At 42.5% G+C, this 25,868-nt stretch overlaps 1 non-coding gene across 1 annotated transcript; it reads left to right on the top strand.

Annotated features, from left to right (window-relative positions):
- Nucleotides 1–23,210: 23,210 nt before the first annotated feature.
- On the top strand, nt 23,211–23,282 carry trnah-gug (transfer RNA histidin (anticodon GUG)). The gene has a single exon. It is a non-coding gene; the product is annotated as a tRNA-His (tRNA).
- The last annotated feature ends 2,586 nt before the right edge of the window (nt 23,283–25,868 follow it).

The following is a 25,868-nucleotide window of genomic DNA, read 5'->3' as shown; positions in this document are numbered from 1 at the left end:
GTACAATCCCAAGGACCCATCTTGCCACGTACACACAACATACAGATTGCTTGACAGATTCTCGACGATTTGGACAGCTGCTGTTTTAAACTACAGTCCCCTGTATAGTCGGATCTGTGGCATATTGTGTCCAGTTCGCAAACAACTCCGTATTTGGTGGTTAAAATGTTAATCACTACTGCATTTTGCAAAACAGTCCTGCACTGTATTAGTTCACAATGATTAGTTCACAAACTATATTCCGTCCTCGTCGCCAATTTCCTAATATTTCAACGAAGAACTAGACGTACACACTGGTTGCCTGGATCACTAACAGAGACAGACTTATTACCAGGCGTTCCCTGCTTTATTAAACACCAACTCATTAACATAAACTTGAATATGTCGGAACATATTACACCCGAGCGCCTTGGTCTGATCCACCTCATTAGCTTTAGCCAACGACCATTCAGGTGACAGTCAGGTTGCAGAGCCGAACTTCATTGCTTTAGTTGTTGATTCGTTGATCAATTGAGGATTTTGTGTTGGCTTCTTGTAGTGCGACTATGTACCAGAGATAAGACCCAGTTGGATAAAACATTACACTCATGTTTTCGATGTTTTTCCTTGGAATTTTACGCACGTTATCTATCAATTTATTTATTCCACCGTTATATGCAGTGACTGCTTCAACTTCCTTCGGAAATACTTGCGATATATTTCCCCAACCTTACTGATTGTCCCGGCATCTTGAAATCCCATGACTGCCAATCTCAGTACCTTGCCTCTCAGCTGTTTTCATTGTTTGCTAAGTGCTGCAACATCTAGGTATTTATTGTGGCTATGCCTACTGCAAATCATCTTCGAGTTCTACATTTACCCCTTTCCCAGTAACTGGTCCCTTAACAAATATTTGAATGAGTCCCTTGTGGGTGTGGAACACCATTCCAGAATGTCCAACAGAGGACATAACCTGCATGTGCCGGAAAATTGCACTACTGCTACTGTATATCCATATATATATATATATATTACTGTTCAATTATTCTGTGTTCGCACTTCTGGGTGAGATGCTAACTCCATTTCGTTGTCTCTGTACTTGTACACGGCACAATAACAATAAAGTTTGAATCTGAATCTGAATAAAGATTATTGCTTCTCCTTTCGAAGTCATCACTATGCTGCGAGCAAACGCCACTGCAATACCTTCATTCATGGTTCGGGCTCTCGGCAGTGTTTGTACGAGGCAAGTGAGTTGAACACCCACTTAACCAACGATCAATGTTGATCGCCACATATAGCAGTAAGCTGTTTTCGTTTCCCACTTCGATGCATAATAAACTGCATTTCTTTATTTCCCTTTTGATCTTCGGAGCCAACCCCTAATACTACAATCCCAAAATGCTTACGTAACATTGCACCATTTGTCCGATCATTAGTGTAGCCAAATTTGTACATTCGATGGTATTTCCATTATCATTTATACTTCTATTCAATTAACATTTTTTCTTTTCTTCCAATTAGGGATTCTGATTATTAAACAGGGTCTTGTTTGAGCGCGCATAATGGTCTCACCCATCCGGGCTGGAGGCATAGAAACATAGACACATAGAAAATAGGTGCAGGAGTAGGCCATTCGGCCCTTCGAACCTGCACCGCCATTCAATATGATCATGCCTGATCATCCAATGCAGGACCCTGTACCTGCCTTCTCTCCATACTCCCTGATACCTTTAGCCCCAAGGGCCACATCTAACTCCCTCTTAAATATAGCCAATGAACTGGCCTCAACTACCTTCTGTGGCAGATAATTCCAGAGATTCAACACTCTCAGTGTGAAAAATGTGTTTCTCATCTCGGTCCTCAAAGATTTCCCCCTTATCCTTAAACTGTGACCCCTTGTTCAAGACTTCCCCAACATCGGGAACAATCTTCCTGCATCTAGCCTGTCCAACTCCGGGAGAATTTTAATCTTCATCTTTCGTCATATTAGCTACAATGCTTTCAGTTTTTCACAATCTGTGATCATTTACCGATGAATTACCCCATTCATAAGTTCAAACAATGTCTCTTGTTAACTCCCGGATGCACCTGAAAACGTTATCTCTTCCGTTAGGGATGTTGGCTCCTCCGTTTATCACACCTTTTGGTTGGTCCAATACTCGCCCTGTCATCTGCACAAACAATGTTAATCCTGTTCTTCCATCTAGGGTTGCTCAGCACATCAGAAAGGCTGGAGCATATTAACCCATCCCTGTCCAATCTCGGTCAAGCTTTCCGTCAGACTGTTCATTCGTGTCTTGTTCATTTGCCCCCACCCTCCATTCTAGAATGTGAAATCGCGGGTTTATGCATAACATGATACGCTTTCCTCGTCATTTCCTCTATTAAAATCTATCCCGAGGATAACCCACCATCTAGGTATCATTTCATCGGCTGGAATTCGCGCCAAGTTTCCGGCTGTTAAATCCGGACATGTGAAAGATTCTACCGAACGGATAAAGCGATCAACTGCCACTAAACAATACATCCTATTTCGTGACTGTGGCAAGGGTCCAGTGAAATATATCGGGTCCTATGAACTCGACCCGTTGGGCCACATGCTCACACGAGGGTTGCTCCCCAATATTCCACCTCTCCACCAATTCCAATATTGGTGGCCTGTGGTTTGGGGGGGGGGGGGGGGGGGGGGGGGGGGGGGGGGGGGGGGATTTCTGGAGCGCTAGTATAGGGTTTGGGGGCTGAAGGGACTGATTTCCAGGGGGCAAGTATGGTCATTGTGTGCTGAGTGGATTCTTCGGGTGGCAGCTCACTCATTCGCGGCTGGTGTGCTGGCAGTTGAGTAACGGCTATTCCTTGAAATTCCATTTCAAGTGTGCAAGGCCATCAAATCCAAGTGCAGTTTCATAGCACTTGAAACTGCGAGCAAGGCCAGCATATTCAAGGTACACAAAAAAGCTGGAGAAACTTAGCGGATGCAGCAGCATCTATGGAGCGAAGGAAATAGGCAACGTTTCAGGCCGAAACCCAGCAAATTCAAGTGCAGTTTCCTACGACTTCAAGCAGGGGGCAAGACCACCAAATTCAAGTGCAGTTTCATACCACTTCAAGCAGTGTGCATGGCCATCAACTCCAAGTGCAGTTTCATAGCACTTGAAACTGCGAGCAAGGCCAACAAATTCAAGTGCAGTTTCATACAAATGCAGTTTGATACCATTTTAAGCAGGGTGCAAGAATACCAAATATAAGTGCATTTTCAAACCATTTCAAGCAGGGTGCAAGGCTACCAAATTCAAATGGAGTTTCATACCATTTCAAGCAGGATGCAAGGGCATCAAATTCAAGTGCAGTTTCATACCACTTCAAGCAGTGTGCAAGGCCATCAAATTCAAGTGCAGTTTCATAGCACTTGAAGCAGCGAGCAAGGGCAGCAAATTCAAGTGCAGATTCATACCATTTGAAGCAGGGTGCAAGACTCCCAAATTAAAGTACAGTTTCATACCATTTCAAGCAGGGTGTAAGGCCACGGTATTCAAGTGCCGTTTCCTACCACTTCAAGCAGGGTGCAAGGCCACCAAATTCAACTGCAGTTTCCTAATTCTGCAAGCAGGGTGCAAGGCCACCACATTCAAGTGCAGTTTCCTACCACTTCAAGCAGGGTGCAAGGCCACCACATTGAGGTGCAGTTTCCTACCACTGCAAGCAGGGTGCAAGGCAACCAAATTCACAGCTCAGACTTAGAGTCGTGACCTCTCCCTCCCCATCTTACAGAGACTGAGGCACGTTCACACCTCCGGTTTTTGTAGTTCTTCCCACTTCCACCGGAAGGGCGTGACCTTCATGGCGTGATTGATAGGAGAGAGAATCTCAACATTTTTAAATCATTAAAAAGTCTTTAATTTTCATCGATATGAAAAGTCCTCTGGCCCTGATGAGCGGAGGCGGACTTTCAGTAAGATGGGTCAAAACGCACAGCAGTGAGTGGTAGCTTTCTTCAAAAATCAATATGGAGCGAAAACCGGATGTTATCAAGATTAGAGTTTTAATTATGTAGATACCTACCCGTTGGGTCCCATGTTCACACGGGAGGGCTTGTCACCAACGCAATATTCCCCCTCTCCACCAATTCCAAAATGGTCAGTGTGAGTGTATGTGTGTGTGTGTGTGTGTGTGTGTGGGGGGGGGGGGGGGGGGGGGGGGGGTGCTCTCAGGAGCGGTAGCATGGGTGTTGTGGACCAAAGGGACCGGTTTCCAGAGAGCTAGTATGGACATTACGGGCCGAATGGATTCTTGGGCTGGTAGCTCAGTCACTCAGGCCTGGCAGCTCATAACTCAGGCCTGGCAGGCTGGTAGATCAGAACCTGCCTGAAATTCTGCTGAAAACGGTCAGAGATTGCGAGAGAGGAGGGGCAGAGGGTGGACAATCAATTTTTTAGACATTTTCATCTTTTTTTTTCAGTTGCAAAAGGCACACAGTTTCTAAAGGCTCACGGTTGCAAAAGGCAGCCCCGGCAGCTTCGACCGCCCTGGGCCGCGGAGTTTGAACCGGCCCGTTTTCGGAGCTCGGATTCAGCCGCGGGACCTGCACACCATCACCCGGCGGGGTCGCAACATCGGAGGCTTGGATTGCCTCGGCGAAGAGGGAGAGCAAGGAGGGAAGAGGCCATGACTTTGGGACCTTAAACTGTGTTGAGTGTTTGTTTTGTTATTATTCTATGTTATGACTGCAGGCTGAACCATTTCGTTGCACTGAAAAGTGCAATGACAATAAAATTGAATCCACTCCAATACAAAAGGCACACAATTGCGAAAGGCAAACTGCATTCATTGCGACAGCCGCACAGATGGAAAATACACAGTTTAAAACACCTAATGGGCACTCACTGGTCAGTATTCTCAGTATTCTGTCGAATTCCAGCTCAGACTGAGAGTCGTGACCCTCCCCCCTATCCCCAACGCCCTCACATGCGGCTTTTATAGCCCATCTCCTCCCACCCGAAGGGGCGTGGTCTTCATGGCGTGATTGGCAGGAGAGAGAATCTCACCATTTTTTAAACATCAATGTCTTTTATTTTTCATCGATTAGGATTTGCCTTTCCTGAATGTTCAGTGTAAGCCGCGGACTATGTTTCTGCATAATCTTCTAATTTTCTTCTTGATTTCTTTTTAACAAGAGTTATATTGGCTCAATTCCGTGTCACAATTCCAAGCCTATTTTTACAGTTTTCTGGAAAACTTCAAACTTCCGGTCATTAGTTTATCATTGTGGTATGATCCACGACCTGCATCTTTCATTATTTGGCAAAGGCCCCCAGACTGTAGGTGGGGGCCTACTGATATCACCATTAGAGGCCCATGAACCTGCATTACTTCTCATTTTTCTTTTGAACTAACATTCATTTAACATTTTCTGTTTCTGTGAGGCTGTCTAAGTTCTTCACATTCTGTCTGTGTAATGTGTCCCCGTATCGTTTGAGTATAGAAGGAGGGCGGCTCTACTGCAGTTGTACGGGGTCTTGGTGAGACCACACCTGGAGTATTGCGTACAGTTTTGGTCTCCAAATCTGAGGAAGGACATTATTGCCATAGTCAAGGTTCACCAGACTGATTCCTGGGATGTCAGGATTTTCATAAGAAGAAAGACTGGAGAGACTCGGCTTATACTCGCTAGAATTTAGGAGATTGAGAGGGGATCTTATAGAAACTTACAACATCCTTAAGGGGTTGGACAGGCTAGATGCAGGAAGATTGTTCCCGAAGTTGGGGAAGTCCAGGACAAGGAGTCACAGCTTAAGGATAAGGGGGAAATCCTTTAAGACCGAGATGAGAAAAACATGTTTCACACAGAGAGTGGTGAATCTCTGGAACTCTCTGTCACAGAACGTAGTTCAGGCCAGTTCATTGGCTGTATTTAAGAGTGAGTTAGATGTGGCCCTTGTGGCTAAAGGGATCAGGGGGTATGAAGAGAAGGCAGGTACGGGATACTGAGCTGGATGATCAGCCATGATCATATTGAATGGCGGTGCAGGCTAGAAGGGCCGAATGGCCTAGTCCCGCACCTATTTTCTATGTATCTATGGATCGTCCTGATTACTGTCGGAATCTGGGCTGGTGGCACTGCATTTTTTTTACGTCCATATCATAGGATGTGTATGTTCCAGGATCTCGTCATAGCTATTGTCCTGTAAATATGATCTATTTTTGTTTATCAAGTGAAATATTTATGTTATGCTGACAAGGTTTGTTTTGGGTCAGATGTCAAACATGACTGGCCACGTGTGTGAACTCACACAGTAGCATTTTCTCATGTCAGTTTTATCTTTCAAGTCTTACTTTTAAAATCTAGAATGTTCATATCTTTTGCAGATATTTTTAGCATTATAGTTTTGATGGTAGGAAACAGGAATTAATACATTAATATCTTACAATAATTTTCTAATGTATTACTATGTAGTGCCATTTGGAAACGTGTATGACATTTGGTTCACTTTCCAGAGAATGGTCCTGACAAACTGTGATTTTTAAAAAGCTGGAATGTTCATATATTTAGCAGACATGCATTATAGTTCTGTAAGTAGAAAAATATCAAATAAGATGAATCTCTTACAATAATGTTTTAATGTATTACTTTATGTGATGCCATTTGGTAACGTGTGTGATATTTTTTTATTTTTTAATATTTTTATTAGTAGACATATTATAAACTATACTTACATATTATAGTTAAAAGACTTTTCACATACATCAATCATACATTGTTAAAATTTTCAATTATCAATTACTTCTGCTTCTAGTATTTTTATTTTTTATAGAAAGAGAGAGAAAGAGACGGTAGAAAGTTACAAACGGAAGAGGTGGAATGGGTTGCCTATAATACGTCAATGGAGATAGGTTCGTAGATTATAAAATATAGCTTTTCATCTAATCCTGAGTTCAAGTTTCAGTTGGGTCCTCGTGCTGTGCCAATCTATCCCTTCAGATAGTTAATGAATGGAGCCCAGATTTTATCGAAAATATCTTGTTTTTCCACTAAGACGAGTCTAATTCTTTCTAAGTATAGGGACTCCGACATTTCCGTAATCCACATTTTAATTGTGGGGGTTGTAGGGCCTTTCCAAAATTTTAATATTAATTTTTTCCCGATTATTATACTGTAGTCGAGGAAATTTCTTTGGTTTGTTGTGAGTGTTAAACTTTGTTCTGATATTCCAAGTATTATTAATTTTGTGTCTGGGTCCGGTTTTGTATTAATAACTTCTGAAATTGTTTCAAAAATATCAGTCTAGAAATGTTTAAGTGTCATACAGTTTGCAAACGTATGTGTTAAATTAGCCTCTAGATGTAAACATTTATCACAAATAGGAGAGATTTGTGGGAAGATTCTATTTAGTTTTATTTTAGAGCAGTGTAGTCTATGTAATACCTTGAATTGTATTAAAGTATGTCTGGCATTTAATGAACATTGATGTATTTGTTGTAAACTTTCGTCCCACATATCTTTCGTTATAGGTTGACCTATTTCATTTCCCCATTTGTATCTATATGGTTCGGTCGGTGGTACTTCGTTGTTTAGTAGGGTGTTATAAGTATAAGCTATTAGTTTTTCAGTATTAGGATGCTTGTTCAAACATTCATCAAGAATTTCTGATTCCCTACTCCTGTAGACTTGTGTATTAGATTTAACATAATCTCTAATTTGTAGATATCTAAAGAAATTATTTATGTGCAGTCCATAATTCTGTTGTAACTCTTGAAATGAAAGAAAAGTGCCTTTCCCATAAAGATGTCCAATATTTTTGATTCCATAATTTTTCCATTGTGTGAAACCTTTGTCCATAAAGGATGATTTGAACAAAGGATTATTTACAATGGGAAGGCATAGTGGGGTGTTATTCAATTTTAAATCTTTTTTTATTTGTTTCCAAATTCGTATTCCACTATGTATTATGGGGTTTTCTTTATAGGTTTTTTTGTGCAGTTTTGTGGTGGCAAATATGATCGGACCTATTTCAAAAGGTAGACAGTCTTCCTTTTCCATCATTAACCAATCTGGCTGTCGATCCATTTCTTCCAGCCAGAAATTCATGTTTTTAATATGGACTGCGTAAAAATAAAATAAGAAATTTGGCAAAGCCAAACCTCCATTTATCCTTGACTTACATAAATGTTTTTACTTATTCTATAATTCTTATAATCCCAGACAAAACTTGTAACAATGGAATCGACTTTTTTGAAAAAGGTTTTTGGGATATATATCGGAATTAATTGAAATAGCTACAGCAGTTGCGGTAAAAAAAAACATTTTTATAGCATTAATTCTCCCAAGCATAGAAATGGGGAGTGTTTTCCAGTATTGAATATTCTTATGTAGTTTATTCAGTAAGGGTGGGAAATTTAATTTAAATAAAAAGGTATACGTCTTAGTTACATAGATTCCTAAGTATTTAAATTTATCTTTAACTATTTTAAAAGGGGATTGTTGTATTGTATGTAAATTGAATTTTGTTAATGGCATGATTTCACTTGTATTCCAATTAATTCTATATCCCGAAAACTGACCAAATTGAGTTATTAGATTTAATAGGTTTGGAATACTAGTTTCTAACTTTGTAATATATATTAGTACATCATCTGCATATAAGGAAATTGTATTCCTTGTGTCTCTAGTATTGTATCCATATATTCCTGGATGGTTTCTAACGATTTATGCTAGGGGTTCGATTGCAAGAGCAAATAATAGTGCGGATAATTACATCCTTGTCTACAGCCTCTAGAGAGATTAAATTTAGTTGATAACATTTTGTTTGTTAATATTCTGGCTGTTGGATTAGAATATAACAATTTAACCCATGTACAGTACTTCTCTCCTAGTTGAAAAATTTCCATCACCGAAAATAAATATGGCCATTCTACCTGGTCAAATGCTTTTTCAGCATCTAACGAAATAATTGCTAGATCTGCATTAGGAATTCTATTGGAGTATATAATATTAAATAATCTTCTCAGATTATAAAATGAATATCGCTTTGGGATAAATCCTGTTTGGTCAGGATGTATTAATTTGCTGATCACTAAGCTCAATCTATTAGATAGAATTTTAGTTAATATTTTCTGATCAGTATTTAAGAGGGCTACAGCTCTGTATGAACCTGGGTCTTCAAGATCCTTGTCCGTTTTTGGTATGAGTATGATTGTAGATTCATTTAGAGTTTCTGGGAGTTTCTGTTGAGTGTACGCGTATTTGTACATTGTCAGTAGGCGTGGGGAAAGCAAATCATATTTTTTTAAATAAAATTCAGAATTTAGACCATCGGGGCCTGCAGCCTTTCCTTTTTTTTAAAGGTTTGATTGACTCTTCGATGTCTTTTATCGTAATTTCAGTCCCTAGTAATTCTCTCTCTTTCTGATCTAGACCCGCAAGCTTACAATTCTGCAAAAATGTATCCATTCCCGTTGATTGTTCTGTTATTTTAGATAACTACAATTTTTGGTAGTATTGTAGAAATATATCATTAATATCTTTAGGCAGTGTTAATGTTTCTCCCTTGTCTGTTCTAATTTTGTATCTTGTTTTTCCCCCCATCCAATTTACGAAGTTGGCGCGCTAATAGTTTTTGTGGTTTATCACCAAATTCAACATTTAATTGTTTTGTATGTTGATAAAGTTTTATAACTTGGTCTGAATATATCTTGTTTAATTTATATTTCAGTATTGCAATTGTATTGTGTTTTATCGTGGATGGTGCTGCTGCATTTTCTGTGTCTAATTGCTTTATTTCCATTTCCAGTTTCTGTTGTTTGGCCCTATTCTCTTTATTAAAAAATGATTGGGAAGAAATTAATGCTCCTCGTACAAATGCTTTAAATGTTTCCCAAAGAAGGGAAGCAGAGATTTCAGGGCTATCGTCAGCTTCAAAAAACATTTTAATTTGTTTTACTAGGTATTCATTACATAACTTATCTTTTAAAATTTGGAGATTAAATCTCCATTGTGACTGCGTCTCTACCATTCCGTTTAGTTTGATCATAAATGTTAGTGGAGCGTGGTCTGAGATTATGATGTTATGATATTGCGAGTTATAGGTAAATGGGATAAGTTTTGAATCTACTAAAACATAGTCTATCATTGAGTAAGTTTTATGTACTGGTGAGGAAAATGAATATTCTCGGCCCGATGGATTTTCAATTCTCCAAACATCCTTAATATTAGTAGTATTAATGAATGAGTTTAAAAATTCACTTGATCGAGATTTTAGTTTTCTTTGAGTTGATGATCTATCCAAACAAGCATCCAATGTACAATTTAAATCTCCACCGATTATTAAGTTTTGTTGTGCGCATTCAAAGTTTACAGTTCCATATCTTCTCTGCGAGATAGCAGCATCCAGGTAGGTGTTGAGTGTTGAATATTTCTCAATCTTCGATCTTGTCCTCGATGTTCTTGGCAAATTCAAATGCTTCTGTATGCTTGATGAAGAAGTGTTCCTTCTTCTCGTAAGAAACTCTTAGTGTTGCGGGGTGTAGAGTCAAGAGTCAAGAGTCAATTTAATTGTCATTTGGACCCCTGGAGGTCCAAACGAAATGCCGTTTCTGCAGCCATACATTACACACAAATAGACCCCAGACACAACATAATTACATTTAACATAAACATCCATCACATAGCTGTGATGGAAGGCCAAATAAACTTCTCTCTCCACTGCACTCTCACCCCCCCCCCCCCCCCCCCCCCGATGTCAGAGTCAAAGTCATAGCCCCCGGCTGGCGATGGCGATTGTCCCGCGGCCATTAAAGCCACGCCGGGTGGTGCGAGGTCGCACACCGGGTCTTGATGTTGGAGCCCCCGGTGTGCGCTCGCAGAGTCCGCGGCCATTCCAGCCGCGCGGGGCAGTGGTGTCAGGCCCCGCTCCAGGAGCTCTTCGACCCCGCAACTCGGGCGGGAGAAGTCGCCGCCGCAGAAGCCCCGAAAAGCGGTCTCCCTCCAGGGAGCCGTGGGCTCCCGGCGCCGTCGTCCACAGACCTGTAGAGAGCCTCCGACTCTCCGGCAGCAGCAGCAACAGCATCAGCAGCAGCAGCATCAGCAGCAGCAGCAGCAGCGCTCCTCCAACGCTCCGGACTCGGCCAGCTCCGCGACGGCAACGGTGAGTCGACACCTAAGTCCCCGGTCTCTTCCTGTTGGAGGCCGCTCCTCGTTGCGGCCTCAACGTAGACTGAGGCCCGACGAGAAAAGGTCGGGTCTCCAGTGCAGGGAGAGATTCAAAAAGTTCCCCCCCCCCTCCCACCCCACCCCCACCCCCCCACACACACACCCCAACATAAAATAACAAACACTACATAAAAACACAGACAAAAATAATAAAAACGCGGACAGGCTGCAGAGGCCGCTGCTGGCCAGAGCCGCGCCGCCTACCAGTCCGTATCTCAAATTCTTTATGTTCTTCAATATTCTTCTTGTTTCCGTGAACAATGCTCTTTTCTTTGCAACTTCCACAGGATAATCTCTGAATACGCTAATCTTGTCTTCTTCATATACAAGATTTCTGCTTTTGACAATTCTCCTCATCATGTCATCCAATACATGGTCATATTGGACCTTTACTATCATTATTCTTGGACGGTCGCCCACCTTTGGGGGACGTCCAGGCACTCTGTGCGCTCGGGCAAGTAAAGGTGCCTGGTCCAGGTTCAAAACTGTTTTCAGTACATCTGCAGCAAATTCACGAGGGTCACGAGTCCCCTCTCTGCCTTCCTGGATGCCCACGATTCTTAAGTTCTGACTCCTCTGTCGTCCCTCCAAGTCTGTACATTTTTCGGTTATTTAACGCAATAACTTTGATAGGCGTTGGTTCTCGGTGATGAGTTGTTTTATAGTTGCAGTGCTTGTCTCAGCAAGTTCCTCAAGTTATTTTACAATCTTGTGGTGTTGGTTTAATGTCTGGAAGATAGGTTCAAGTTTAGAATCAAATCTGGATTCCATCTTATTCAGTTTTTCATTAACTTCTTCAACATTTTGAGTCAAATTACTTTCCATATCTAATTTCCAGTCTTCCAGGACTTCGTGTACCATCTCTGTAACATCGTCGTTAATTTGTTCTTTAATTTCTTTTTTTAAAAGATGTGAGCTCTTCTTTAAAGTTCTGTCTAAGATTTTTAAGTTCCTCCATTAAATTAGAGATTTCCTTTGAAAGAAACATTTTTAATTCTTCCATCTCAGTCTTTTTCTTCTTCTTTGAGATGTCTTCTCGGGATGCTGTTATACCTGAGGCCGAGGCTTCAGTTGGGCCTACTCTTTAGTCTTGCCGGTTTTTGTCTTGTGGGGGGGAGTATGCTGAGTCGACATACTGCTGGTGTAGCGCGCCTGATGACGTCACTGGCCTACTGCAAAACAATCGGTGCCGTTTTCTGCAGGTAGGATCTGGCTTTCCCCCCCCGTTTTTTCGTTTTTTTTTCACGGAGCTAGTTGGCGTGAGTCTCTCTACTCCATAGCGCCACAGGAAGTCGGTGTGTGGTATTTTGATTAACTCTCCAAAGAAGGGCCCATCGACGGTTTTTAGATCCCTGTCACCAAGCGTTTTCTCAACTGGGGATGCTTCAAGAACGTATCGGTTTTCTATGATTTTTTTCGATTTTTGTTTCATTATGATGGACTATAGTTTGTACTGTGGAATCCTAGGGCCCTCATTTGATGTTGTTTGTAGTATTTGTAGCCAATCTCAATACAGCGTATGCTCCTCTGATACTTTATGTATTTTAAACTACGATCAGGTTTCGCTCGAAACAAGGTTCCATGTGTCGTCATCGTACCATATGCCTGTATGCCTGTATCTCAGATATTTCAAACATGTTGGAAACCTTACATCTTGAAGAAATGCGATTCCTCCTAACAGACAAAGTAGACAAATTCTTAAGGATTTGGTCCCCATTTGTCGACTTCTTACAAGCATATCGTGCAACACAAACGTATAAATGATCTGTTTCAGGATTGGGTGAATGGTGGTCAAGAATAATAAAAATAGCTATCTCTCCTTTATTCTTCTGCTCTCTACCTCTTCTTCTTTTCTCTCTATTTTCTTTCTTTTCTCCTTTCACTTTTCTCACCTTCCGATATCACACACCTCTGAATTGCTCTTCTATTCTCTTTCTGTCTCCTCTTTACTGTTAAAATAAAAAATAAAAAAACAAATTAAAAAAATAGTAGACCTCGAAAGGAAACCTATGTGTGATAAACAAACTTTTACGCAAACTCTCCTTCTTTCTGTTACTGGATATCTCTGCACGTTTCACCACGATGTATATCTATCTTACTGTCGGTCTCTATTCAGTCAAAATTTGCATCTCTCCGTGGAATGACGCAATCCCCCTCACATTGTCTTTCCTTGCTAGCTCGGCATCGTCCAGACGTGTAGGGATTTATATTACTGGTACCTAATGTCCATCAAAAAGCAGTGGCACCAGCGCTAACTACTTTCCCAATCATTAATCTTCCACCAAACACAAATTTCTAACTTTCTCACCTCCTTTTAGCATATTCTATGACAATGAAAAATTACCTCGTGTATTGGACTTGAAAGGGACTTTACGCAATATTACCACTGCTGTGTTCATTTATGATTAATGATTTTATACCGCAATCACAGCAGAATTTTCTTTACAGCCCTCTACGTTTTAATAATTAATTAGTGTTGTCTATCCGTTTATTAATCAGACGCGAAGTGTAAAGTAAATGTGGGCTGTTACTTTATCCAGATCTTTGATTGGGTCACTATGATGACGATCCAATCGTTTGTGATTATTAATAGCAGAATGTTCTCCAAACGGGAAGGAAGTCGAACTGCACCGAAAAGCACTAGGCAGAATGGCGATGAACATAATCTTGATAGTTGTATTCCTGGTGATCTTTCAGCCTCCCGTTACCGAAATGGATATCATGCCACGTCCAATATATAACGGTAAGTGCACATCATTATACACAATTTACGGAACCTTTGCCAGAAATCAAAATCCGAAAACGTCTGAGTGGACACGTAACACATTGCACCGATATCCAACTCGCAATTCCAACGTCTCTCTACCTGTCGCCTTGCAAGCCAAATTATTCTGATACATTTGGCTTAATGGGAAACTGCACGACTACCTAACATGCAGAGTCTTTGCCGTGGACCAGCTGGATGAGGAAAGAAACATCTCCGCAACCTCCCTTCCGAACGTTGCGATATTTTATATTTATTATTCTGGTTTTCACACATGCGCCACCCGATCAGAAGCAACGGAAAATCCTTCCACAAGACGTACTAAATGTGAAAGCAATGCAGATGTTCAATTGCGGAATGCTTTGTAGAATCAGACAGACGAAATGGGTATTACTGTGAAAATTGTAGAATATCTTAATTGATCAGGAATGGGCGTGTAGTACAATAGCAAACACAAGGAAGACTAGAGATGTAAAATCGGAGGGCTCAATGTTTTCCACTATCGCCGCTTGCTGAGACTATTAATATTGATTATAATCTCCCGTTGCAAGTGAACTGACATCTTATATTTCTGGATTTCAGATCCGGAGTATAGAAAAAGGAGTTTGCATGATTAAACCGTGCCCTCGATATACAAAATCAGTTCTCTCTGATTGTGTCCCTAAAATGTTCTGTTGCAAGGGCTTCGACTGGGTCATTGGAATGCCACGGAGGAGCAGACGTAGGTTCTCTGTTTAATTCAAGATTCGTGTGACTGAACGGGCTTTGCGAACTGTTTAACTGAATAGTTTCTGAATAAATTAATGAATCGCACACTGTTTAACATCCGTATTTTATTTACAGTTGGAAATAGAGGGGGGCTCGATTGCCGTGGGTTATAGTGTCAATCGATAGTATACCACTGAGAAGAACGATGGAAAGCAATAATGGGAAAATGGCTGTGGATGGGCAATTCAGAGTCGTTAATTCAAAGTCAGAAGGAAGTTGGAATAAATATGGACGACGGAGTCTGACGACCTACTATCAAGTATGCTGGAATCATTTGTCAGATGCTATGTAATTCAAGATGGGTAGTAGCGCATCTGGACAATATATAGGGTTACAACACAGGAACATCGGCCACGGAGTTATTTGCCGAACATGACGAAGTTAATCTAACTGCTGTCTGCATGCCATCCATATCCGTACTTCTGTTGCATATCCATCTGCCTTTCTACAATGTTCTTAAACGCTACGATCATACCTGTTCCCCCCAATGCACCTGGCAGCATTGGAAAGTAATACTAGGCGAGTTGCCAGAGGATTCTAGAATACCTAATGTTGTTCTCTTGCTTAAACACGCAAAATAGAGATAATCCAGGAAATTATAGACCGATGAGCCTCACATTGGTGGTTAGGAAATATTCGGGGTGCATACCTTGAAATGGGATTTACTGATATTTGGAAGGGGTGGGCCAAGTAACAACAGACACAATTAATTTTTCCGATGAAGTTCATGTCTACAAAGTTGATTTAGATTTCTGAGGAGTTGGCGAAGGTTACTCTTGAGGGTAGTGCAGCGGTTGTCGTGCACATGGACCTTAAAGAGGCACTTATCATAGAATCATAGAAAGTAGGTGCGAGAGTAGACCACCAGGTCCGTCGAGCCCGCACCGCCATTCGCTCATGGCTGAACACTAAACAGACACACTTACCCACAAACAATAGACACAAGACACAGAACACAAGACACTACCCTCCCCTTTTTACCGCTATCTCCCCTCTCCACCCCAAGAACCTCGTGATCTCCTGGGGGAGGCAAAAAAACGGATAAAAACCCAGGTCCAATTCGGGAAAAAAAATCCGGGAAATTCCTCTCCGACCCCAATCCAGGCGATCGACACTTGTCCAGGAGATCACTCAGGTCTTACTATACTAACCATACCTAGGTCCATATCCCTGCCCTCTCCCCGTAGCCCCTTATCCCCTTGGCAGCTAAAAAACCATCTATTTTAGTCTTAAATATATTTAAAGTTTCTGCTTCCACTGCTCCCTGGGGCAGTGAATTCCATAAATTAACCACCCTCTGGGTGAAGAAGTTCTTCCTCATCTCAGTTTTAAAAGAGCCCCCCCTTATTCTGCAACGATGTCCCCTAGTTCTAGTTTCCCCGATCATTGGGAACATCCTCGGTGCATCCACCCGATCAAGGCCCCTCACGATCTTATATGTTTCAATGAGAGAGCCTCTCATTCTTCTAAACTCCAAAGAGTAGAGTTCCAGCCTACTTAACCTTTCCTCATATGTCAATCCCCTGATTGCAGGAATTAATCTTGTAAACCTTCGCTGCACTGCCTCCAGGGCTAGTACATCCTTTCTTAAGTATGGACCCCAGAACTGTACACAGTATTCCAAATGTGGTCTCACTAATACTGTGTACAGCTGCAGCAAGACCTCCGTGTTTTTATACTCAATCCCCCTAGCAATAAAGGCCAAAACTCCATTGGCCTTCCTGATTGCTTGCTGCACCTGCATACTAACTTTCAGTGATTCATGTACTAATACCCCTAGATCCCTTTGCGTTGCATTACAACGCAGCTCCTCCTCATTTAGAAAATAACTTGCCCTATCTTTTTTTTTCCCAAAGTGAATGACTTCACATTTATTAGTATTAAATTTCATCTGCCAAGTTGTTGCCCACTCACCTAGCTTATCTATATCCTTTTGCAGACTCTTCCTATCCTCCTCATCCCCTACTTTTCCTCCCATTTTTGTATCGTCCGCAAATTTTGATATATTACACTTGGTTCCCTCCTCCAAATCATTTATATAAATTGTGAACAACTGGGGTCCCAGCACCGACCCTTGCGGAACCCCGCTAGTTACCGGTTGCCATCCCGAGTATGAACCATTTATCCCCACTCTCTGCTTCCTATTTGTTAGCCAATCCTCTACCCATGCTAATATATTACCCCCAATCCCATAATTTTTTATTTTTAGCAATAGTCACTTGACAAGATAAACTGATCTTGGATATTAGAACGTTTTATATTAACTATGACTTGCTCGTTTGGGTTCAGAACCGACTGTGTTAATCATAATTACGGTGGAGGGGCATATTCCAGTTGGAAGCCGGTGACTAATGTTAATCCGTTGCGATCCGTCCTGGGATTTCTGTTGTTTGTGAGAAATGTAAATGTCATCGTCGAACATGGTGACAGCACAAAAATCGCTGGCTTTTCAGCCCTTGGAAAAGGCGGCAAAGAATACACCACCAAACATCTTACAGACGTAGGCGAAGACAGGGTGGTCAGTGTTTAATGGGCAAGTATAATATACACTTTAGGAAGGCAAATGCAAGGGGAAGTATAACAGTTATTGTAATATGTTGACCATCATTAATGGGGTCAACGAAAGAGCGTTTACGTCACGGCCCTATGTCTACCAATCTTTCCACCACCACGCGCAAGAAGCACAGGAAGCGCAAGACAGACATCATTGTATGCGGATGCCGAGAAGGGTGTTGAACTCTGGTGGAACATTTTTTAATCTTGTGATCTGGACTTGATACGAAGAAGACCAGCATTAATAGGGAGATGGAATTTGGCGTAAAAATGTAGAGCCCCTGAATGTTTTCGAGTGTTTCTCGAAGATGTTCACTAGCATGCTTCCACGATCATCCAGTGTTTGTTCTCAGGTGATGTTGGTCAACTGTCATTTTTCTAACTGAACACCTTTGAAAATGCGCAAGCAACACATTCCCAATTCACAACTTCTAAGTCCTCCATTTGTGCTTGAAACCTAGTAAACATAGTAAACCTAGTAAATCAAATATTATGTTCAAGAGACAATCTAAAATAGAAAATGAGGATTAGTGGGAATATACTAACGGTCATGAACACTTCAACTGCTCTCGATCTCCGGGTATCTGGAAAATTCGACAGCGGACTCATTTGGGGGGTTGTGCTGCCTATTCAACTGTTTCAGTCCGTTAACACGTTTTGGAGCAGAATGAGCACAAATAGCATTGGGTGGAGGAGGGACATTTTAAATGTTATCCAATGAATCCCACAGCTGTGAATTACCGGCACCCATTTTCACACGACAGAATGAAGCGTCGTGGCCAAGGCGAACGGGTTTTCTGTGAAAAGTATCAAGTCGTATTATTTTAAAATAAGAACGTCGTCACCGTTAGCAGAACCATCGGGCACCATTTTCTCAGTACAACATTTGGTATTCAGCTTTGGGTAAAAATAAACCACACATTAATTAAATGTAACATTGACCGTGAAACAGACACAGGAGTATTTCGCTACATAAGGCAGTAGGGAATATATATTACACAAAGGGAGAAACAGGTATAAAATAAACGGCGATTGACACAACATATTGGAGTTACCCAGAAGGTAAGGCAGCATATTTGGATATGTGACGTTTCAGGATGGGAAAAATAAAATAAACATATCCTAGTAAAAATTGTGGATGTGTCTTTCCATGAGGTCGGTAACCACACCGAGTAGATCCGCCGCTGCCACGATGCGGTGAGCGACACATCTGGCGAGACAGCAACACCTTAAATGAGAATCTCTATGGCAATTATGTTGGCTACGCAAATATGCTACAGGTTATATGTTACAGTCTGATAGGAAATATTGTAGTCCACAACGTTATACAATACAATACAATGCAAAGGACATTTATGATCACATACACCAATTGGTGAGGTGAAATCTGACTTGCCATTGCAGCACACGAATAAAGATAAGACACAACATTAGTGATTTACCAATACACATAACCCCCCCCCCCCCCCCCCCCACAATGGTTCCCACTGTGAGGGAAGGCAGTAAAGTCCAGTCCCATCCCCGTTCACCCATAGACGGGCCTATTGAGGCCTCCGCAGTCGCCGCTACGGCAGCTCGATGCTTCAGGCCCTCTCGTCGGATGATGGAGCTTCGGCGTCGGATGGATTCTGTCAGCGGCTCGGAGTGTCTTTAGCGTCCGCTCCTTACCCGGAGACCGCGGCTCCCGAAGTCCACGGGCCGCGCTGGTCGGATCAGCAACACAGGCGACTCGGCGAGAGATCCCAGGCTCCGCGGTGTTCAAAGTTCAGCACCGCCCGCGGCTGGAAGCTCCACAGACCGAAGCTCCGCGATGTTGGAGTCGGCGGTCACAGTACTCAGGAGCCCACCGCAAGGCGAACCGGGGAAGGCACTGCCCGCTCCGTGCGCTGCGCCGCTGCGGAAGCTGAAGTTCTGGACGGCTCCGGCAGGAAAACGCCGCTCCAGTGTGTTGGTAGGCCGCGAGGCATGGGCGAAAATACGACGGAGAAAAGCCGCATCTCCGACAGGTAGGTACTGAGAAAAATCGTTTCCCCCTTTCCCACCCCCGCCCCCCTCATAAAAGGGCTAGAAGACCTCCGAAATGATCTCCTATAACTCACTAAAAGTTTCAAATAAGGGTGAAGGGACTAACAGGTGCAGGCAGAGCAGCTATTCTCGACGGCGTCCCCAGACTATTTTGTGAAATTAAGACATTTTATCAGAGATCGTAAGGAAAGGAAGTATAATCCTTTAAATAGTTACATGTGTTATATATCAGAAAAGGGCACGTTGTAAAGGGGATTGCTGAGCAACGTGTGTGTCCGAATAGGACAGTGGAAATTGAGCGGGCAATCAAAGGTGGGGGCATCCCACCCGGGAGATCAATCAAAGACAACCATTCAGTTCTTAGCAGATGAATTCGGTAAACTGTTAATAGAGCTGACAATGTGACCCGTCGCTGCTCTCAGAGACGTCCTGCAGGATCCATGGGTCTTGCAATGTTGATTCGGTGTTAGGGAACAATTTTACAATATATTCAAAGTTATTGCTGCGCCTATAGCCATTACTGATATTGTGTAACTCCTTACAGGTGGCTGACTGCATGTACATGTGGGGGCGGGGATGGTGGCGAAAAAAAGCAACACTTCTAGAATCCGCGCCACTCGAAACATATGATTTCAATGTGAAAGATAAACTTTGGTTTTCTAAGTCAATAGAATGGTCAATTTTGGCGATCAGTCTCCTAATACAACTGGAATTCAAAATCTCTTAGAAACAGGAAGTTAACTGCAGTATCAGATAATCTGCGGGCAAAATTATCCGGGATAATTTTCCGAGATAAGCGGGAGAGCGCGCTTTACCCGCGAAGAAGCACGTATAGGGAATGTCAAAGGCAATGGAGCAAATCCGTCCACCACCGTAGCGAATGAAGGAGAAAAACCAAAGTGTATGGAATTGCGTACGGAGATCACGGTAGCATATTTTGAATTTGATATGAATATATCAAGAACGTTTTATAATGTTTGCCCGCGAACAGCTTGGGTATACATAGAAACATAGAAAATATGCCATTTGGCCCATCGAGCCAGCACTTTCAATATGATCATGGCTGATCATCCAAAATTAGAACTCCGTTTCCCCATTCTCCCCATAACCTTGGATTCCATTTGCTCCAAGAGCTATATCCAAACTCTATCTGGAACATATCCAGTGAGTTAGCCTCCACTGCCTTCTGTGAGAGAGCATTCCACAGATTCACAAATCTGTTGATGAAAGGATTTCCTCAATGACCTACTCCTTATTCTTAAACTGTGACCAATATTTATGGACTCCCTCAACATGGGGAACATTCTTTTTCTGTATCTAGCTTGATCAATCCCTTATTGTGTTGCCTGTGTTTATAAGATGACCTCATATTTCCAAATTCCAGTGAATATAAGCCCAGTCAATCCATTTGTTCATCACATGTCAGTGCCGCCATCCCGGGAATTAACTTGATGAACGTACTCTGCACTCCCTTAATAGCAAGAATGCCCTTCCTCAAATTAAGAGACCAAAGCTGCACACAACACACCAGGTGTGGTCTAATCGGGGCCCTGTGTAACTGGAGTAGAACCTCCTTGCTCCTATACTCAAATCGTCTCGCTATGAATGCTTTTTTTACAATGCCTGCTGTACCAGCAAGCCTACTCTCAGTGACTGATGTACAAGCACTCTCAGATCTTCCCCTTTTCCTAATCTGCCATCATTTAGATAATAATATTTCTACTTGTACTTGCCAGCAAAGTAGACAACCTCATATGTATCCACATTAGTGTGCATCTGCCAATCATCTGGCCACTCACCCAACATATTCAAATCACCCTGCAGCCTCACAGCATCCTCCTCGCAGCTCAAAATATCACCCAGCTTCGTGTCATCCGCAAACTTTACATTTAATTCCTTCGCCTAAATCGTTCATATATATTGCAAATAACTGGGGTCCCAGCACTGAGCCTTGCAGCACCGCACTCGTCGCTGCTTGTTGTTCTTAAAATATCTTGTTCATTCCTACTCTTTTGACTGTCTTTTGAAAGTCCACTTACATCACATAAATTGGCTTTTCCTTATCCATTTTATTTGCAAAATCCTCAAAAAATAATCCAGACTATTAGTCAAGGATGATTTGCCCTTCATAAATCCACGATCTTGTCAATGCTTTCCAAATGCGCTAGTGTTATATCTTTAATTATGGACGCAAGCATCTTCCCCATTACCGATGTCAGGCCAATTGGTCTATAATTCCCTGTTTTCACTCTCCCTCCTTTCTTAAAAAAAAAGTGGGGTTACATTTTCCACCTTCCAGTCCCCAGGAACTGATCCAGAGTCCATAGAACATTGGAAAATGATCCCCAATTTCTAGGACCACCTCCTTGAATACGCTGGAATGCAAACCATCGAGCCCTGGGGATGTACCTGTCTTAAGTCAACACACTTTTCCTAACCAATGCGGGCTTCCTTCAGTTCCACCTTCCCACTAGATACTCGGTCCTCTAGTATTTCTAGATATTGATAGAAGGGAAAAGAAAAGTGTTAAAAGGGGCAAATCATAGCAACTAAGTGAATACAGGTGGCAGTCTATTGACTCGAGGAAATACCCCCAAGCTAAAAAACAGGAAAGGAACACATATTTCAGTCGACAACAGATTCGGTTTACGGTGGTCCATAATTATATGATAGCGTGAGGACGAAGGAGAGATGGCATCTCCACGAGCATCCATCTAACACGAGAAATGAGATCTTAAAAAACGGTGGCAGCAGCTTGCCTCCCCACCGGACTTGGCTATGGCGTGGAAATTGTCCACACAATATCTTATTGAAACATATACGATTGTTAAGGCGTTGGACAGGCTAGAGGCAGGAAACGTGTTCCCGATGTTGGGAGAATCCAGAACCAGGGGTCACAGTTGAAGAATAAGGGGTAAGCAATTTAGAACGGAGACGAGGAAACACTTTTTCTCACAGGGAGTTGTGAGTCTGTAGAATTCTCTGCCTCAGGCCGTTTCGATGGGTACTTTCAAGAGAGAGCTGGACAGGGCTCTTAAAGAATGCAGAGTCAGGGGATATGAGAAGAAGGCAGGAACGGGGAATTGATTGGGGATGATCAGCAATGATCACATTGAATGGTGGTGCTGGCTCGAATGGCCGTATGTCCTACTCCTGCAAATATTGTCTAGTGTCTAAAATGATTCAGACACCTCAACAGAAACGAACTGCTTACGCAGATAAAGAGATTAGAGCATTAAACCCAGAGGGAACATTGAACGGACAGAGTCGGCCATCGCTAATATAATCAATTTGGTGAAGAAGACAACGAGCATCCAGGAGTCTATATCAGAAGAGATAGATTATTCGTGGGTAGTGGTGGAAAATTGCTGGGCAGAAATATACCAACGGCGGAGAACTTATGCGCAATGCGAACAGGCAGCACCACATATACGAATGTGAAATCAACCGCGTGGACGTTTGCAGATAGATTACACTGGACTCTTGCTGCATTCACAAAATAGAAGATAGTATTTAGTAGCGAAAGAAGGTAGTATTTAGAACCTTACCCGTTGGGCAGATGCAATTAATCGTCTAGAATGGATTGGGGGGGGGGGGGGGGGGGGGCGGTTAGAGGGGAAAGAGAAAACATGAACGCAGGGAAGTTAATGCAGGAGGCTGCTGGCTTGTCAGGCGTGATTTACAGATTTCCCATTCCCCGGCATCCAAGAAGTTCTGGATTAGTGGAACCAATTGACTCAACACTTAAGACAAATATCGCTAAAGCCATGACCAGAAAGGGGTGGGTTCAGGTGCGATTGAGTAAGTTCAAATACCCCAGAGCGCGAGCCGCTGATTTGACAGGAGCTACAATGGATGAGTCATAGGAGTTTTAGTGGTTTTGCCGGCGCAGTTAGCACACAGCTGAAGTGTGTGGCCGTGATCGTATAGTGGTTAGTACTCTGCGTTGTGGCCGCAGCAACCTCGGTTCGAATCCGAGTCACGGCAAGCCATATCTTATAAATTCATATTTCAGTTGTTCAGGGATATTCAATTCACTCGTTTTTACTGAAACACGCTGACTCAAGACGCGTCTGTTCACAGGCTCCGACGTTAAACCTTAATTAGCTAAGTGCATGCCTGCTGGTAAATAATTTCTCATTATCGTCATATTAATACATATTTCGGCCTGGTGCATGTTATTGTCATTGCATGTGTCACATACAACGAGATTACTATGTCTCTCCATTTAAAAGAACTTCAACATTCACATACTCATACTTTTTACACTCCCTCCCTCCCCAAACGCACCCATGGATTCACATTTACATAAATTAACACTGTCTCCCAGAACCAGGGGGCACGTTTTAAGAATTTGTGGTAAGCCATTTAGAACGAAGATAATGATACATTTTTTCACACAGAGAATAGTTAGTCCGTGGAATTCTATGTCTCGGTGATTGAGGACGGTTCTCTGGACACTTTCAAGGGAGAGCTGGAGAGGGCTCTTAAAGATAACGGAGTCAGGTGATATGGGGAGAAGGCAGGATCAGGGTACTGATTGTGGAGGATCAGCCATGATCATAATGAATGGCGGTGCTGGCTCGAAGGGCCGAATGGCTTACTCCTGCATCTATTGTCTATTGTCTACTGTCTATTGTTTAATGTCTATTGCTTCGCTCGTAAATAACAACACGATATTGTTAAGTAACAATAAAGAATGACATATAAACCAGTAATACTAAAGCACTACAGTTTAACATGAGAATGGAATTAAATACCAGATTAAAATGAGGCTAGACACTATTGGTTATTGAGTAGAGCTACTATTCGTGGGAAAAACAGCTGTTTTATGTCCGGCTGTGGCGGCTTTGCCGTCCCGGAGTCGCCTTCCAGGTGGATGTGCTTCAAAGAGTGTGTGGCCCGGCCAAGCGATCTTACCCGCTGGCTTCCCGGCCCTTGCTGTGCACAATCCGTTAATGCAGGGGGAGTTTGCAGCCACAACATTCTCAGCTGATCGTACGATTTGCTGCAGCCTACGGATGTCGTGCTTTATGGCTGAGCCAAACCAGACCATACGGCGAGGACAGACTCGACGATGGCCGTATAGAATTGGACCATACGTGCCTGTAGCAGATTGTGTTTCCTCAGCTGCGCATGAAGTACATCTCCTGCAGGACCTTTTTGACTGTGGAGTCGATGGTGAGTGGGGGGAGGGAAAGGAGAGTACTCGTAAAGTGTCCAATCAATTCCACTGTCTTAAGAGCATTGAGCTCCAGGTACCAGGTACGAAGGTTCCAGGATACCAGCTGAGTCGCTACGTGTCTGGAGGCAGATTCCACCCCTTCAATTGAGGGTTATGTCGTCCGCAAATTTGAGAAGCTTGCCGGAGGAGTCTGTGGAGTTGCAGTCTTTTGCCGGTTCGTATGGGGAAAAAAATCACAGTTTCGCAACGTAAAATGTGAATTAAAGGCATCTTAAGGAGCACTTCTGTACATAAAATAAACGGCTTCCCTTTACATGTCATGTACCTAAAATCCGTCCCCGTTGTCGGCGTTGACGGTTTTAGAAGCTGATTTTATAATTACTCCCGCGCTGAGCTTGTTGGGCGATTTAAAATAAAATACACAGAACGGCCGTCGGCACAATTCTTCAGCAAAAGTTTGCACTCCAACAAAATATAAACCAGGACAAGGTAGGAAAAAAACGCGTTTTAACCCCCTCCCCCTCAAACGCGCCAAAATCGCGCGCACGGCCAGTGGCAGGACTGCAGCGCCACTGAAGGTAAGTTTTGTAAGATACCTAGGATCTGCATCATATTGTGTCCAATTCACAAACAAATCCGTATTTGATGTTTTTAAATGTTAATCATTACTGCATTTTGCAAAACAGTCCTGCACTCTATTTAAAGGATTAGTTCACAAACACTATTCCCTCCTCGTCGCCAATTTCCTAATATTTCAATGAAGAACCATACGTACACACTGGTTGCCTGGATCACGAGAGAGAGACTTATTTCCCAGCATTCCCTGCTTTATTATACACCATCTAATTTATATACACATGAACATGTAAGAACACATTACAGCCGAACGCCTTGGTCTGATCCACTTCATTAGCTTTGGCCAACGATCATTCAGGTGACAGTCGGTTTGCAGGGCCGAACTTCACTGCTTTAGCTGTTGAGTCGATGATCAATTGGGGATTTTGTGTTGGCTTCTTGTAGAATGCGACTATGTACCAGAGATAAGAACCAGTTGGAGCTAATATGACGAAAGATGAAGGTTAAAATTCTCCCGGAAGAGGCTTGTCTCCAGCTCGGATGGGTGAGACCATTATGCGCGCTCAAACAAGACCACGTTTAATAATCAGAATTCCTAATTGGAAGAAAAGAAAAATTGTTTATTGAATAGACGTATAGATGACAATCGAAATACCATCGACTGTAAAAATTTTGCTACACCAATGATCGGACAAATGATGCAGTGTTAAGGGAAACATGTTACCTAAGCATTTTGGGATTGTAGTATTGGGGGTTGGCTTTGAAGATCAAAAGGGAAAGAAACAAATGCAGTTTATTATGCATCGAAGTGG

Source organism: Leucoraja erinacea, chromosome 34 (assembly GCF_028641065.1).
Source record: "Leucoraja erinacea ecotype New England chromosome 34, Leri_hhj_1, whole genome shotgun sequence".
Taxonomy (NCBI): Eukaryota; Metazoa; Chordata; class Chondrichthyes; order Rajiformes; family Rajidae; genus Leucoraja; species Leucoraja erinaceus.
Note: the sequence above shows the minus strand (reverse complement) of the source record. Positions and strands in the feature narration are given on the sequence as shown.